We start from the raw sequence: 15,920 nt of genomic DNA, 5'->3' as shown, positions 1-15,920 counted from the left end.
TGATCGACTAGTCGCTCATTGGGAAAAATGCATGAGTCATTAGTGATGGTTGTGGTCTTCGCATACTACTCGTGGCTTAGAGAATTCACAACGTATGGGACGTTTACACGGTCGATTTGTGAGCTATCTGAGTCCGAAGAGATATGATGAAAAATCACAATTCATATGATCAAGTGACTTGTGCAATAGCACAACAGGCCCACTAGAGGCTTAGGTGCTGGGCTAACCCCCTTCCCATCTAATCCAATCCAATCCAATCCAAGGCCGCTGCTCGGCCCTAAGTGTTTTTTGCACATAAATCGAGTATATTTCATCAGATTTTGCTACTTTTTGTTTCGTTTGACAGATAATTCAATACAGAAAGAAAATTGGGATAAAAAAAGTTGTAAATTCGGATTCCTAAGATTACATCGTAAACTTTTGTTTTATACTTGAGAAGTACTTCGTACGGGCTTTTGTAATTGCGCTAAGCGCAATTTTAAAGATGAACGCTTACAGTTTACAATTTGCAAAAATAGACAATGATGTCAAGTACGCAATAAGGTTACGGAAGCATTTTGATATCGGACGAATAAGGGTTACGGGCTTATTAGGGCTATGGACGTATAATGGTTTCGGGCTAAATAGGTTTACGGGTCGTACGGGGCTCAGTCGTAGCAAACGCTCCGACTGTTCTGATGCCTTGTTTTATTGCGGATTCGTCATCTATGAACATAACCAAATGCTTTGCCCTTACTGTCTGCTTCCAATTCGACGTGTTACAAACGGCATATTAATCTTATAAGCCCCCAGTACTTCGTACGGGGCTAAAAACAGCTTTTGAAAAAGTGCTCAATTTTTTTGTGTCAATCTTAGTTTATGGCCATGGCCTTTCAGAATTCCTATTGTTACACAAAAAAGTCGATACGAATAATACCAAAAAAACATGAAAAGTAAATAACTCAAAAACATTATAAAAACATTTTTCGAAATTTTGATAATTTTTGGAGAAATGTTTTACAAATATTAGGTTTTAAATGAAGTCGAAACATCGGTAAATTGCGCCAAAAATTAATAATAAAAAAATAAAAAAAAGGCGGCGGCGGCGTCGCAGTGTTTTAATTTTACCGGCGGCTAGCCGATTTTAATGTTTCGGCGGCGGCGACGTCTTTTTTAGCTCTTTTTTCGGCGGCGCTCGGCCTCTAATCTAGACGGAAAAATTCCGCTGCCTGGATGGATAAATCGCATTTACGATTGTATGAAACATGATACAATGTTGTTACTACTGCTGTTATTACTGCTGTCATTACTGCTGTTATTACTGCTGTTACTACTGTTGTTAAGATATTCTCGTGTGTATTTGATGTTAGACATATCAACACTATCACAATAAAATAATATATTCGTCACTCTGCGAGAGCCTCGAATAACCATTCTCGTATATATTACACACACTTGCTCGCTGGCGCTCGCTCGTTATCACGGTGTGCTTGAACGATTTCTAATTAAAAGTGTAATGTAACTCAAATTTTATTGTAGATAAATGTTAGTCGATGTCCACTGATCATATATCAGGGGCCCTGATTCAGGGCATGTGGTCGGAAAGTGGACGGCAACTTTTTGAAATATTTTTGAAAAACCATATTTTAACTGGTAAAGTGTCTCTCCTGCGCACAACAGTGTCAACATGCAGGTCGTATCATATAGTTTAAATTAAAGGCAGTTCACTTACCTTTCGAAGGATACCATACTTTCTATATTTGTGTTTATGAGTGTGATGTTAGAAGAATATTTTCATATGAGTAGATACTTTAGTGCGTTTATTCAATGTTGAGAGATAAGATGGATTTGGATATAAGTCGTGACTCTTTGATGTCAATCCACGCCATTAGTCGTATAAATTTATACGTAAGAGAGAGCTTTTTTCTCCTTTATTACGATCTGTCAGTTTTCCTATTTTGCGATTTAGTTAGTATGGAAATGAAAACTAAAATTGAGATATCTTTGCTGTTTTAAGTGGTTTTTCATATTTTTTGGACCAAAATGTTTTAAAGTGTGTTTGGAATCGATTGACATTAACAAAATAATAAAATAGAAAAAAATATTTTCACACAATCTGTTAATGCCAATCGATTCCAAACACATTTTAAAACATTTTGGTCCAAAAAAATATGAAAAACCACTTAAAACAGCAAAGACATCTCAATTTTAGTTTTCATTTCCATACTAAATCGCAAAATAGAAAAACTGACAGATCGTAACAAAGGAGAAAAAATATCTCTGAGACGTATAAATTTATACGACTAATGGCGTGGATTTCGTATTCTAGGAAATATTCTTAACTAAAAGTGGCCAAATATCTCGAACATAATTTAATTTGTTTGATTGATTCAATGTTTTTTGCTTACCACCGCGAACACTTTTGAGCCTCTAGGCAACCACATAGTGTTTAGAAGGGCCTTATTTTGTATCAGGTGCGAGGGGTGACGCACTTCCATTTAATCCATTTAATCCATTAAATCCATTTAATCCATTTAATCCATTTAATCCATTTAATCCATTTAATCCAAAAAAAATTTTTTAGTTTTACCGAAATAATTAGGCTACCCACCTGAAAAATTTGTAAAGTAATTGCGAAAAATAGATTTGCACGATCACCAGCTCGTTTAAGTACTCGTGAGGTAAAGGAATTTTTTTTTTGTTAAAAATGGTATTAAATTTATTTAATCCATTTAATCCATTTAATCCACTTTACACCAAAAACTCCTAAAAGTGGATTTTTTTCGCTTTTTAACATTGTAGTATGAGTTGTAGTACGTGGTTCGATCAAAATCAACAATTTTTAAGACTTTTACAGTATTTTGTAAAATGAAGTTTTTTCGTATTTAATCCATTTAATCCAATTTTTATTCCATTTAATCCAATTTTTATTCCATTTAATCCATTAAATCCATTTAATCCATTAAATCCATTTAATCCATTTAATCTAGAAGTGAGTTACCCCTCGATCAGGTGAATTTTCCTGGATCTCAGCTTTACGGTGATACCGGATTTACTATGCGTAGTAGGGGTGTGCGATGGTCCGGGTATCAGGATGGAAGGGGTCCACAAAAAATTCTTACCATCCCTAGATGTCAAAAAGTGATTTTAATTTTTTTTTTTAATTCATTAACAACTTGCGCAAATTCACTGAAGCTGAATTTGCGACTACTGATAAAATCTCATATTTCGACCTCTACCAACAATATGCTGCGAGATATTTTTTGCCCTAATTAGTGTTTTTCTACTAATTAGAGTCCAATAAAACAGAAAATGTTTAAATTGCAAACATTTGGCCGAAGCATTATGTTTGGTGTGTCGTCAAAGTTCGCCAACTATGAAAAATTGAGCAAATTTTAAACTTGAAAATTCTATAATCGACATAGAAAATTATTCGATTATTGCTCAAATGGGCTTAAATTGTTTGAAATGTTGCCGGCTATCCAGAAAAGAAGAGTTTTTGAAAATCGTCTGTGAAATGCGTGTGGTGTGACTGTTTGTTTTGCACAAAATTGAGGAAAAAATCCTCAACGGAGAAAATCGATTTTTTTGAAAACGTGTGAAAAGCATTGTTTTTGCATCAAATAATTTAATTTAAAGTTTGTGGGCACGTTAAAGTCGAAAAAATTAAAATCAGTGATTTTTTAAACGTTTTCAAAACATCGATTTTTTTCGTTGAGGAATTTTGCCTCAATTTTGTGCCAAACAAACAGTCACACCACACACATTCACAGACGATTTTCAAAAACTCTTCTTTTTTGGATAGCCGGCAACATTTCAAACAATTTAAGCCCATTTGAGCAATAATCGAATAATTTTCTATGTCGATTATAGAATTTTCAAGTTTAAAATTTGCTCAATTTTTCATAGTTGGCGAACTTTGACGACACACCAAACATAATGCTTCGGCCAAATGTTTGCAATTTAAACATTTTCTGTTTTATTGGACTCTAATTAGTAGAAAAACACTAATTAGGGCAAAAAATATCTCGCAGCATATTGTTGGTAGAGGTCGAAATATGAGATTTTATCAGTAGTCGCAAATTCAACTTCAGTGAATTTGCGCAAGTTGTTAATGAATAAAAAAAAAATCCCAACAATTTAAGCCCATTTGAGCAATAATCGAATAATTTTCTATGTCGATTATAGAATTTTCAAGTTTAAAATTTACTCAATTTTCCATAGTTGGCGAACTTTGACGACACACCAAACAAAATGCTTCGGCCAAATGTTTCCAATTTAAACATTTTCTGTTTTATTGGACTCTAATTAGTAGAAAAACACTAATTAGGGCAAAAAATATCTCGCAGCATATTGTTGGTAGAGGTCGAAATATGAGATTTTACCAGTAGTCGCAAATTCAGCTTCAGTGAATTTGCGCAAGTTGTTAACGAATTTAAAAAAAATTTTAAAATCACTTTTTGACATCTAGGGATGGTAAGAATTTTTTGTGGACCCCTTCCATCCTGAACTCTGAACCATCGCACACCCCTAATGCGTAGTGTGCCACAGCTGTGCTGTACAGTTCATTTTATATGCGAAAGTCGGTCCACTCGAAAGTACAGAGACCGTAAGATTTCGAAGATTTTTTAGTCAGTCTACTCTATGGCATAATTATTAAACGTTTTAGCTTGTATCATAAATAGAAACCTAAATAAAACTAAACATTGACAATGAAAAGCGTTTTGAGTTCAGTCAAAAATCTTACGGTCTCTGTACTTTCGAGTAGACCGACTTTCGCATATAAAATGAACTGTACAGCACAGCTGTGGAACACTACGCATAGTAAATCCGGTATCATCGTAAAGCTGAGATCCAGGACAATTCACCTGATACAAAATAAGGCCCTTCTAAACACCATGTGGTTGCCTAGAAATTATTCACGGCGATTCTGCAGAGTATTTTTAGGAAGTTAAACTGGAGTAAAATGGGATTAAAGATAAATGGAGAGTACCTGAGCAATCTCCGCTTCGCTGATGACATTGTACCGATAGCAGCGAATCTAGGTCAGGCTCAGCTTATGCTACAACAGTTAAGTGAAGAGGCGAGCAAAGTTGGCCTCAAGATGAACTTATCGAAAACAAAAGTCATGACCAACATCGGGGACGATAGAGAAATCAAAATTGGTGACACTGTCATTGAACGAGTCGACAGCTATGTATATCTAGGACATAAACTGAAGTTAGGTCTGGACAACCAAACTGCAGAAATAAGACGTAGGATTGGTCTTGCATGGGCAGCGTTCGGAAAACTCAGACTAATTTTCAAAAGCAAAATGAATAATTGTCTGAAACGTAAAGTTTTCGACACTTGTGTCCTTCCAGTGCTCACTTATGGAGCGGAAACGTTAACTTTAACAAAAGCATCCGAAGATAAATTGAGAGTGACACAAAGAGCCATGGAACGGAGTATGCTTGGAATAACACTCAGAGACAGAATGACGAATCAATGGATTCGACAACAAACCAGGGTCGTTGATGTCATGGAAAGAATAGCATCTCTGAAATGGAGCTGGGCGGGACATATTGCAAGAAGGACAGACGAACGTTGGACCAAAAAGATCATGAACTGGCGACCATATAAAAGACGAGCTATAGGTAGACCACCAGAGAGATGGACAAACGGAATTAAGAATATTGCAGGTACAAACTGGCAGCAAATGGCAATGGATCGTACGAAATGGAAAGAAGTTGGAGAGGCCTACATCCAGCAGTGGATAGAAACAGGCTGAAAAAGAAGAAGAAGAAGAAGAAGGTTGCCTAGATGCTCAAAAAGGTTCGCGGTGGTAAGCAAAAAACATTGAAAAACATTGAATCAATCAAACAAACTAAATTATGTTCGAGATATTTGGCCATTTTTAGTCAAGAATATTTCCTAGAATACGAAATTAACATCAAAGAGTCACTAAAGTACCTACTCATGAAAATATTCTTCATCACGCTTATAAACACAAATATAGAAAGTGTGGTATCCTTCGAAAGGTAATTGAACAGCCTTTAATTTAAACTGTATTATACGACCTGCATGTTGACACTGTTGTGCGCAGGAGAAACGCTTTACCAGTTAAAATATGGTTTTTCAAAAATATTTCAAAAAGTTGCCGTCCACTTTCCTTGATTTATGATCAGTGGACATCGACTAACATTTATCTACAATAAAATTTGAGTTATATTACACTTTTAATTGCCATCGTTAGAAGAATACCATGGGACTTATGGGTCGAACTGTCAAACTTTTATTTAAAGAGTTGCCGCCTTTTATTGCTCATTAATTACTTTATTGCTTTATATAAGCGGTAAATTTCACTTTATATCACCGCTTTATATTAAAGAGATTGCCGCTTTTTATCACACATTAATTACTTTATATAAGCGTCAAATTTTCTTTATGTCACCGCCTTATATAAGGGGTAAATTTCACTTTACATAGCCGCATTATATAAAGAGATTGCAGCTTTTTATTGTACATTAATTACTTTATATAAGTGGTAAATTTCCTTTATATCACCACTTTATATATCCCCTACTGAAATACAACAAAAATGCAACAATGCAACACTTTTGGTCTACCGTTAGTAATCATAGAGGTGGTGCATTTCGTTTATATAACAGTGATACCTCTTTATATGCGGCGCATATCCTTTTATATGTGAATACACTGTATAATTGATATATTGTTTACTGTAGCACGACAACATTTAAATAATCAGCGACACAAGAATAGTTCACAGCACAACACAGAGATGGAGCAACTTACACATGACATTTGGCAGAAACATCTGGAACTTAATGGCAACGACGAAGATCGGCCATATTGGAATTCTGTCTATATAAGAAGCGTCGCTGCCTATTCACTCTCATTCTGTTTTGTACCACGATGCACTCGCCTTACACTTAGACAGTGCCATGATCACGAATAAAGAATCAAATTGTAAAGTGGAGGATTGTTTCATTTAGAAAGTCAGTTCTACTCTTTGACAGTGAATACGCCTTACATTTAGACTGTTCCGTCAAATTGCACGAACTGGCCAACGATTAAGTACCCGCTCATCGTTGCCCCTCTACATTACGGTATATTTCCTTTGTAAACGAGCCGTCAGAACAGTCGGAGCGTTCGCTGCGACTGAGCCCCGTACGAACCCGTACATCTATTGCGTACGCGACCCTAGTGCGTCGGTCGCCCTACTCTTACCCTAAACCTACTAACCTAAAATTCTTATGAAATGTGCACGTCTTAAAAATTGCGCATAGCGCAATTACGAAGCCCCGTACGACGTTCCTTTCAACTGTAACCCAAACTTAAAAATTTTTGCAACAATTTATATTAACCTATATTTACCTATAAATAAACATTTTACTAATAAATATGCTAGTATATAGCTCAAAAGAACTATCTACACCGTTATATAGCTCAATATAGCTGTATATATTTATAAATAGATATCCATATTTGGGATGCTTGAAACACCACACACACATAACCAATCACTTCCCACTGATCAGTAACTTTGTAAGTATCATTTTCACCGATTTCTATTGTTTTTACAAAAATCCAAAATGGCGGCCGACGGCCATTTTGTTAGGAGGTGGAAATTAGTACAGCTGTTTTACATTCAATAATCCAGTTAGCTCAATCGGTAGAGCAATGGACTCACGGCCTATGGGTCCCGGGTTCGACTCCCGGTGTGAACATACTCATATGGATTTTTCCTAATCATGGATGATTAGTGTCTGCTATTAGTTTCACCTAATTGGCTGTATCGACTGTAAAATAGTCCCTCAAAAAATAATCGGAATCGCAAAAAAATGATTTCTGAGGTGTTAACACCATCATGACATAAAAAAAAACTTCAAAGAATGCTATTCAGCAGCTCCATCTGTGATTTCTACCAATAATATCGAATTGATAGATGTTCAAAAAATACGTGGGCACGCACAACAGGCCCATTGGCGGCCAAGGTGCAGGAGTCTATGAATATACATTCAATAATACCTTTCAAACAAAAAAAAATTCATGAAATTCGGTCAAAGTTTACTCGATATATTAACAAAAAACACCACGTTCACTGTACGGCCGAGTAGCCACATATAAGCTCACTCCAAGAGACCTAGCTCACGCTTCTGTAAACCGAATTCCATGAACTTTTTTTTCCCTGATTGGTACGGTCAATACCTATCTAATAAAGCAAAATCCATCGAAATCCGTTCAAAGCAAAAACGGCTTGCCACCCTGTACCTAGTTCACTCCAAGGGGTCTAACTAACGAGTCGATCATCTGATTTCCGCATAGCCTCACTATTTCGACTATATTTCAGGGAAAAAAAAATTTTTGAAATCGGATTTGATTTACTCAAGATATCGACGTGACAGACGGACGGACGGACGGACAAAATTTTTATTGCGGATTCGTTATCTATGAACATAGGCAAACACTTTGCCCTTACCGTCTGCTTCGAATTCCATCAATTACACACGGCATCGTAATCCTATTAGCCCCTTCGTAAAATTTTGTCCGTCCGTCCGTCCGTCTGTCCATCTGTCCGTCCGTCTGTCACGTCGATATCTTGAGTAAATCAAATCCAATTTCAAAAAAAAAAATCCCTGAAATATAGTCGAAATAGTGAGGCTAAGTTCGAAGATGGGCAATTTTGGGTCGACCCCTCCCGAGCTGGGGCCCCATAACTGATTTAACGTTTTCCGAAGATATCTGCGACCATTCAAAGGCTAAACATGTAAGTGATACGTCAAATAAAAGGTATTTACAATACCGATCGACAAAAAAAAGTATATGGAAATCAGATGATCGACTCGTTAGTTAGACCCCTTGGAGTGAACTAGGTACAGGGTGGCAAGCCGTTTTTGCTTGTAGGTTGGCCAAATTTGAACGGATTTCGATGGATTTTGCTTTATTAGATAGGTATTGACCGTACCAATCAGGGAAAAAAAAGTTCATGGAATTCGGTTTACAGAAGCCTGAGCTAGGTCTCTTGGAGTGAGCTTATATGTGGCTACTCGGCCGTACAGTGAACGTGGTGTTTTTTGAATATATCGAGTAAACTTTGACCGAATTTCATGAATTTTTTTTGTTTGAAAGGTACTAACGAATGTAAAGCAGCTGTACTAATTTCCACCTCCTAACAAAATGGCCGTCGGCCGCCATTTTGGATTTTTGTAAAAACAATAGAAATCGGTGAAAATGATACTTACAACGTTACTGATCAGTGGGAAGTGATTGGTTATGTGTGTGGTGTGTTTCAAGCATCCCAAATATGGATATCTATTTATAAATATATACAGCTATATTGAGCTATATAACGGTGTAGATAGTTCTTTTGAGCTATATACTAGCATATTTATTAGTAAAATGTTTATTTATAGGTAAATATAGGTTAATATAAATTGTTGCAAAAATTTTTAAGTTTGGGTTACAGTTGAAAGAAACGTCGTACGGGGCTTCGTAATTGCGCTATGCGCAATTTTTAAGACGTGCACATTTCATAACAATTTTAGGTTAGTTGGTTTAGGGTAAGAGTAGGGCGACCGACGAACTAGGGTCGCTTACGCAATAGATGTACGGGTTCGTACGGGGCTCAGTCGCAGCGAACGCTCCGACTGTTCTGACGGCTCGTTTTCTTTTTAAGTCGGTGTATATTCTCAGATGTGTTCCTAGAAGGAAAAATTGTCTGTGGAATAGATCCGTGTGAATGTTGATATTTTCTCACATTTTTGGTGATATATATTATGTATAAAAAGGACTCAGTGCAGAACTAACAGCATAGTCTATTTCTGGAGAGAGGTACGATAGGTTGTACTTGTGTTTTGGTTTTTTTGTTGTTATTATTATTTTTTGAATATTTTGCGAAGATAAAAAAGTAGTTGGTGTTGTCTTGCTGTCATCAAATTGTTTTTGTCTATATTTGAGTGACACCTGGCGCTGAGAGTTTCTGGTAGCTGAAAAAGGTTTTTGAAAATATAAAATCTAATTCGTTGAGAGAAAAAATCGGGTTAGAAAAACTAATTAGAAGACTAATTAGGGTGAGCAAAACAAAAATCCATCCAAGAAAAATTTTGGTGGAAAAAAACTTACAAAACGATTCTAACAAGAAAAGAAAAAATCGCATCAGAAAACTATTTAAACTAATTTGTGTTGAAACATCTGACTGTGTAAAAAATGGATGCACGGAACGATCATCCTATTTGTGAAGAGGTCGATGCGCCCACTGAGAGAGAAGACTAGTTCAATGAGTACTGATTCTTGGAGGTTGACTTGACTGAATGTTCGTCTATATCAGAATCTGACATGAGGGCCTATTATGAAGAAATGGGTCGTGTCATGAATGAACTTATCCTGTGGGCGAAAATGGTGCTGTGCAGTGTATTGATGGTGAAAGTTGTACTGTAGGTGGTACTACCGCGTACTGGCCAATCTGGTAATGTGGAAAATACGAATGCAGCTGTAGATTCGAGTGGTGCGCGGTTGAGTAACCTTTACGATTGTGCACCTACTACTGGCCTATATATACCGGACAAGGAGTATTGAATATGCCTCATGAGAGAATGTCGGGTTTTTCTTTAAAAGTCGGTGCATATTCTCAGATATGTCTTAGAAGGAAAAATTGCCTGTAGAATAGGTTCATGTGAGTGTTTGTTTTTTCTCATAGTCTTTGTGATATTTTCTGTATAAACAAGGCATCAGAACAGTCGGAGCGTTTGCTGCGACTTAGCCCCGTACGACCCGTAATCCTATTTCGTCCGTAACCATAATACGTCCGTAGCCGTAATACGCCCGGAACCGTAATATGTCTACAACCCTCTAATGCGTCTGTTACCAAAATGCAAGTCAAGTTGGGCATGGTCAAATTTACTGAAAGTGTTCATTTTTAAAATTGCGCATAGCGCAATTACGAAAGCCCGTACGAAGTACCTCTCAAATAAAACCAGCAATTTACGATATTATTTTAGAAACCCAAAAGTTTTTGCCAACTTTCCAATGGGTATTCAATTATCTCTCAAATGAAACAAAAACTAGCAAAATCGGATGAGATTTACTCGATTTATGTGCAAAAAATCCTTAGGGCCGAGTAGCGGCCTTAGTCCAAGGGTCCAAATTTGAAACTTTTTTCGCCACGTTATTTTCGGTATTCAATTCCCTTCCATAAAAAACTAAATCTAGCAAAATCGGATGAGATTTACTCGATTTATGTGCAAAAAACACTTAGGGCCGTTTGAACCGTTTGAATGACAAGCTGAACTCTTTTGACCCGCTGGTGCAATTTACTGTTGAAATCCAGAAAGATGACAAATCCATCGAATTTTTGGACACAACGGTCTACAACTGTGGCAGCAAAATGAAAACCAAATGGTTCCACAAACCCATTGCATCTAACCGGTTGCTGAACTATTATTCAAAACACCCGAAAAACATGATCCTGAACACTGCAACGGCCTTAGTTAGACGAGTGTTCAGTCTGAGCCACTCATCGTTCCACCAGGATAACAAAGCGACCATCCGCAGAATTTTGAAAAAGAACAACTTCCCGGACCAAACCATCGATGATTTGATTAGTAAGGTGTACAGTCCACGTCAACGAAATGGCTTCAAACACATGGTAAGCTATCCATTCATCAATCACACCACTACTTCCGAAAACAGAGTGCCAAACGAATCAGCGATCATTGTGGTTAACGAATCGCTTGACCTATCCCAGTTGGAGAATGTCGCTACTGAACCGAATGCCAACTCAACAATTACTGCCACAAAACCGAAACGATTCGCAGGTATGACATACGTTGCTGGTTTATCGGAGAAATTATCCAAAATGCTAACCAGAATCTCTCCAAACGTAATCGTCGCACCGCGTCCAATAGCAAAAGTTGGGGAAATGTTCACAGATCTGAAGCAGAAACTGACAACCGACCAACAGTAAACAGCCTCCATGAAGCGGGTAACAGTGGCAGAGACAGAAATATGCGACATGAGAAAATGCGACAAAGTGGATCTGTTGTAACATTTGGATTTTTTTAGCGCAACATTTTTGAATGTTAATTTTCAAGAATTCGATTTGAATTGATTGAACACAAGAAATAATAAATATTTTCATAATTAATGCTCGCAACAGGTCAAACCTGGCCTGAAACAAGAAAGTCTAATTAAAATCATGTTGGGTTGAGGCTTTTAATTGATTGATCACAGGAATTTAATCAGAGAAAATCTCTTCACATAAACTGAATCAGAAAAAATCTCAGATCTAGAATCTAGACCGACGGGATCATATGAAATGAATCAGGTCGTTGGAGTGCTTTCCTAGGTTCATATCTCAACGTAACAATTTCTTTGGATCTATTCACATAAAACCAATTTTAATGTTTATGAGAACGAGAACATTGGCCATGGAATTTTTCGTTTTTGAAAACATTGAACACCGATTTTATTATTTATGAGAACACTGTCACGGGTGGCACATTATTAATCAATTATTAATATAACTAGTTTTTTTGGCGTCCACAACCATTCACAACTAAATTCAAGAAGGCAGCATAGCTGCCTTAACCATCACTCTAGGTTTCATTTAGGAATTGAGATTGTTACATTTGCAACTTTGTGGCCAAATCTGCGGTCGTTAAAGAAATGTAGATAAGAAATACACGCTCAAAAAATTATGATTATCAAACCCTCTCCGACAAAATGTATGAAGCATACGTTGTTAGATTCCTCTTCCTCCTCTATAGAAATTGAATATTTTGTAAGAAAGGGAAAATTCTTCAAGGTCATTTAATCGCTACATTTGGAAAAAAGGCAAAACTGGTGAAGTCGAGCTATTTTAGCGTTCCCGCTGCATTTAAAAAAAAAATCAAATCTGGTGAGGGCCTACTTTTAGAGCAGAGCCTTCGAAATATTTCGTAAAAGGGCAAATCCGGTGAGGTTGAGTTTTTTTAGCGTTCCCACTACATTTCGTTTAAAAGCAAATCCATTGAGGTTCGAGCTATTACCGTTTCCGCTTTATTTTGTAAGAGGAAAGTCCGGTGAGGTCGATCTATAAGCGTTTCTGCTAAATTTTGTATAAGGACAAATCCGGTGAGGTCAAGCTATTAGCGTTTTCGCTTCATTTCATGAAAGGGTGAGGTCGAGCTATAAGCGTTCCCATTACATTTTATTTAAGAACAAATCCAATGAGATCGAGCTTTTTTAGCGTTCCCGCTACATTTCGTAAAAGAGCAAATCCGGGAAGGTTGATTTATTAGAGGCTTTGCTACATTTCGTAAAAAATGAAAAACCGGTGAGGTCGAGCTATTTTAGAGTTCCCGCTACATGTTGTTAAAGGACAAATCTAATGAGGTGGTGCGATTAGCCTCGCTTTATGTAAAGGGACAAATGCCGTAAGGTCGATCTATCAGAGTCTTCGCTACATTTCGTAAAAGGGCAAAACCGGTGAGGTCGAGCAATTTTAGCGTTTCCGCTACATTTCGTAAAAGGATCTTTACTACATTGTGTAAAAGAGCAAATCCGTCTATAATTTGGTTTTGTAAATTTTAATTTTATATAACAAAAATTACTCCGCTTCGCTCCGGGGCAATGGGCCGGATCGCTCGGCGTGTTAAAACACTTTTTATGTACAATGAAAATTGGTATTAATTTCGTAAAAAGATGAGTTCTGTAGGGACGAACTAAACTCCTTTACGTTACATTTCGTAAAAAGATGAATTCCCTAAGAACCAACAAAACGCCTTTACGGCGAGAAGAAAGTTAGGAATTGAGGTGAGCTGAGATCTTGGATGAAAAGCTATTATAAAAACTGAATCGAAAATAAAATTGTCAGCCCAAATATTCGTGACGGAATAAACTGAACAGATCTCCAATAATTTTGTGATTGTCACTATCTTAAACGGGGTGGAAATCTTACGAACTTGTTAAAGTTTTTAAAGTTTTGTGAACGGGAAAATCCGGTTAAATAAAATGTTTGTTAAAAAAAATCTATAACATCGCTAGAGTTGTCGCAACGTCAAACTTTCAAAAAAGATCCTGTGACGTTCGAGATATGTCTGTTCCAACGTTATTCAGCTGGTAAAACGTCATCCACGTAACCGAAAAGTATTGTTGACAAAATGTTCGCAAAAGCATTGAAGGTATCACTGCAGAGTATAATAATTTTTTTAAAGTTAACTTTACTCTCCGTGAAGGTATGGATCTGTGGATGACGCTCGGTTATTTTCAATCTGCCAAAAATCGTTTTTATCGTACGACAAAACAGACCTATAATTCTGAATCAATAAAAAACCAAAATCCATGTTCCAGCCACAAAATTTTATAGAATAAGCGCTCGTAGTATTTAAATAGACGAACATTATACGGAGATAATATTTAGGACTTGGAAATTTACTTCCGAATTATTCATCAACCAATGTAGTTGTTTCCATAGAAAAACTTACAGCGTTTTGAATATTAGCTGCGCGATAATGACAATATCGACATCTATAAGGATTTTTGTGAAAATCGGGAAAAAATCTTAATATTTTGATTTAAGTGCATTTATCTCCATCATTGGTTTTTTCAAAATTTTCGCGCTTACAAAAACGTACAAACTTTCACACTGTTTGATCTAGTACATTTAGCACTGCCGTTTGACGTCTTAAAACGAAAAACATTTTTTTTGTTGTTGTTTGCAAACAGTAATAAAATGTCGCTTTGAAAAATGAAAGAATGCAACAAAAAGTGTTGCGATTTATGGCAAAATGTTGTGCAATCGATAGGCTTTATCAGATTTCAGGTAATTTAGTTCATAAAAAACTGCAAAACAAATCATTTATTGTGGAAATCTTTTAGCAAAATATGGCACTAAGACCACATAATCGCTCCAGACAGAGGCTCCGGATATTGGACGTTTGTCCTCAATAACTGCTGTGACGCTCATGAATCACACTCTGATTATCAGTGTGCCCTCAAGTGCTTCTTTCGTTGCAATATTTAAATTTTTACAACGAACATTTTTTCATATAAGAGGCAATGCGCCACATACTGAAGAATGACGCAAAAATTTTCGTTTCCAAATCTTTTCATATCTCGGTCCAAAGACTTCGGATCAAGTTTCTTTGTTCAATGACCTACCTCAACTTTATAGGGAGAACAATTTTGCTCAAGTAACCTATAGTCTTAGACGCCATCTTGTGGCCGTACTGACAGTAAAGTTGAGCCTCTGTTTTGAGCTTTAGACCCCATTTGCTCGGGAGCAGAACCATAGAATTTTTTGATATTGGGCTCATTTGAAAGGTCTTTCCGAGTACTATCAAGTAATAATAGTCGTTTTCCATCCTATGGATACGTTTAACAGAAATTTAAAAAAATCGATTTTTTGTACAAAAAAAAACCGATTTTTTCGCATTTTGCGGCTCTTCTTCCACTATGAGGTGCCGAAAAAACTTGATTTTCGGAATATACACCCTCGATTACCCCTTATTAGCCATTAACCGCTTAAAATTTGATCCACCACAGCCCGTAGTACTCAATTGAAAAGTGCTAAATTTTGCACTTTGGCGGCCATTTTGACAGGCAAAACGCCATAAAATTTTTTTTTCTCCACCACCATCGTGTTCAGCACATTGAATACTACCAAAATCAGCGAAAAAATCGTTAGGTCCGTGTCGAAGGGCCGGCCCTAAGGTGGGGCCCTACTATCAAAAATCGATTCTAACGCCTATTTAGAGTCATCCTGTGAAATTTCAGATTTTTAGAACCACGCAAACGCCTGTTACAGGGCAAAAGCTAAAAACGGCGCTTGTGTAATAAGAGGGGTTGACTAGCCCTCTTTTGGCGTTTATGCTGACGAACAGATACGATTGATTATGATAATGATGATGATGATATATGATCTATGATGAGATATGATCTATGATGGGATATGATCTATA

General features: G+C 36.8%; 1 protein-coding gene and 1 long non-coding RNA gene across 3 annotated transcripts in view; both read right to left on the bottom strand.

Moving 5' to 3' along the window:
* Nucleotides 1-15,920, bottom strand: part of LOC119075295 — a 303,810-nt gene that overhangs the window by 273,588 nt on the left and 14,302 nt on the right. The gene's annotated exons all lie outside the window — the stretch shown is intronic.
* Nucleotides 1,513-4,838, bottom strand: LOC119075297. The gene is made up of 2 exons (XR_005087363.1): nt 4,727-4,838; nt 1,513-1,559 (listed from the first exon to the last, which is right to left on the bottom strand). It is a non-coding gene; the product is annotated as an uncharacterized LOC119075297 (long non-coding RNA).

The sequence above is a fragment of the Bradysia coprophila genome, unplaced genomic scaffold (assembly GCF_014529535.1).
Source record: "Bradysia coprophila strain Holo2 unplaced genomic scaffold, BU_Bcop_v1 contig_197, whole genome shotgun sequence".
Lineage (NCBI taxonomy): Eukaryota > Metazoa > Arthropoda > Insecta > Diptera > Sciaridae > Bradysia > Bradysia coprophila.
Note: the sequence above shows the minus strand (reverse complement) of the source record. Positions and strands in the feature narration are given on the sequence as shown.